The sequence below is a fragment of the Schistocerca americana genome, unplaced genomic scaffold (assembly GCF_021461395.2).
Source record: "Schistocerca americana isolate TAMUIC-IGC-003095 unplaced genomic scaffold, iqSchAmer2.1 HiC_scaffold_597, whole genome shotgun sequence".
NCBI lineage: Eukaryota > Metazoa > Arthropoda > Insecta > Orthoptera > Acrididae > Schistocerca > Schistocerca americana.
Window position 1 is genome coordinate 10,001 of NW_025726343.1, and position 2,500 is coordinate 12,500.

The 2,500-nt window shown below is 63.2% G+C and overlaps 1 pseudogene; it reads right to left on the bottom strand.

Moving 5' to 3' along the window:
• The window catches only part of LOC124587287, a 7,985-nt pseudogene that overhangs the window by 3,369 nt on the left and 2,116 nt on the right, over positions 1-2,500 (bottom strand).

The window sequence follows — 2,500 nt, forward strand, 5'->3', positions numbered from 1 at the left end:
GCCACAAAGACAGAGCGGCAGGAGCGAACTGCGTCGGTGAGAGCAGTGTCCAAGATGAAGGTATTTTCCAACATCCCATCCCGAGGGATGAATGCCCGCTGACGTTCGTCCACAGCACAAGCGCGCATCAGGCGTGACGCGAGAACCTTGTGAAAGGTCCGCGCCAACACCGAGCAGACCGTAATGGGGCGAAAGTCAGCGGGGGATGTTGGTGCAGCCGTTTTCGGGAGAAGGGACGTCCGCGCGCGAAGCAGGCGTTCCGGAAGGGCGCGGGCCAGAAGGAAGAGATTCATCACTTTCACCAGGACTTCGTGCGGCAGACGCCGCAACTCCGCTGGGGTAAGGCCGTCCGGCCCGGCTGCTGATCCCCTGGGCGGCAACGCGGCGGCGACCTCCTCATGTGTGACCGGCCCCCATATGCACTCGAGAGCGACAGGCTCTGAGTGCGGGAGGAGGCGGTCACGAATGAAGCCCGCGGTGGAGATGGGCTTCTTGGTGAAGAGGTCCGCCCAGAAGTCCAGCAGACCAGGGATGGCAGGTGGCGGCTGGAGCAGGGTGCCATCCAAGAGGCCGCGCACGCAACGCGCACGCGACCGTCGGAAGGCATCCTGCGTTCTCGCGTACTCCCAGCGGCGCCGCTTGCGCTTCTGCGTCGGCGGCGCGGCAGGCGGCCGCTTCGATGGTTGGCGCGGCCGCTGTGTCCTGGTGATTGATCTCTCCCCTCTGGACCCGACCGACGCAAGGGCATCCGGGAGCATGCCCAGGATGACATCGGGCGGCGTGCCCCGCCCCAGACCGATGACACGATCCAGGGCAGAGAAACGCTGGGCGGAAGCGGGTAGCCCCGCCAGATGCTCCCAGATGGCGGCGTCAGTCGGCCCCTCCGGCGGCGGCCCGGTGGTGTCGGCCGCGAAGTCCTCGGCTGCGTCGACGGGCGGCGCAGCGGCCTCGCCCGCGTCAGGCAGCGGGCTCGCCGCTCCCCGGCGGGACGCCGGCTCTTCCCCCCGACCGATCTCAAGCGCCTCCATGAATTGGCGGACAAGCTGCTTGTGGGCAGCTTGCCGCCGTCGGCACTTGATTGCCTCAAGCGTTCGGTCGGGGAACATCCTGATGAGCTCTTGATTTACAAAGAAGAACCGGGCGTCCCTCTCGAGGAACAGTTCGGCCTCTGCCTTGGCGAGCGACAGGACTTCTTCCTCCGTCCACCTCGCGCGATGCCTCTCCGTGACGATCTCCGCGTTGGCGGCCGCAAGATGTTGGCGGCGGCGATGGACCCCGAGACCGTTCTTGGTTGTAAAGCTGCGGTGGCACTCACTACAGGTATACATAGCTGCAAAAGTTACAAGATTTTCGGCACGGCCGGTTGGCCGGCTAGGTGCTGGGGGAGTTGGGGTGGCACCTTCAGCGGAAGGGCCACCACTTATTCTCTGCTTACTGCCCCCAACTAAAAAAGGGATAGTGCGAGGGGGGGCTGGTAACCCCCCCAAGCCCCTGGTGCGGTCTTCCACTCTGCGAAATCAGCGGGCCCACGAGAAGGGGAGAAGACCGCAGGAGAGGAGAGGCTAAGAGGGCTAGGCCCATGTATTGCGCATCACTCTCCCTGTAACTATAACCCAAGGAAGGCACCTCGCAGCAGCAGCACGACTACATCAAGACCGCACTTCGAGAAGCCAAGTCCGGATGCAGCCACACCGCTGCCACTTGGCCACCTTAAGAGAGTCATAGTTACTCCCTTAAGAGAGTCATAGTTACTCCCGCCGTTTACCCGCGCTTGCTTGAATTTCTTCACGTTGACATTCAGAGCACTGGGCAGAAATCACATTGCGTCAACACCCGCTAGGGCCATCGCAATGCTTTGTTTTAATTAGACAGTCGGATTCCCCCAGTCCGTGCCAGTTCTGAGTTGATCGTTGAATGGCGGCCGAAGAGAATCCGCGCACCCGCGCGCCCCCGGAGGAGCACGCTAAGGCGGACGCGGCCTCGCAGCAAGGAAGATCCGTGGGAGGCCAAGGCACGGGACCGAGCTCGGATCCTGCACGCAGGTTGAAGCACCGGGGCGCGAACGCCGCGCAGGCGCGCGCATCCTGCACCGCCGGCCAGCACGAGGCCAACCAACGGCGAGAGCAGACCACGCCCGCGCTAAACGCCCGCACTTACCGGCACCCCTACGGCACTCACCTCGCCCAGGCCCGGCACGTTAGCGCTGACCCACTTCCCGACCAAGCCCGACACGCCCCGATCCTCAGAGCCAATCCTTATCCCGAAGTTACGGATCCAATTTGCCGACTTCCCTTACCTACATTATTCTATCGACTAGAGGCTCTTCACCTTGGAGACCTGCTGCGGATATGGGTACGAACCGGCGCGACACCTCCACGTGGCCCTCTCCCGGATTTTCAAGGTCCGAGGGGAAGATCGGGACACCGCCGCAACTGCGGTGCTCTTCGCGTTCCAAACCCTATCTCCCTGCTAGAGGATTCCAGGGAACTCGAACGCTCAT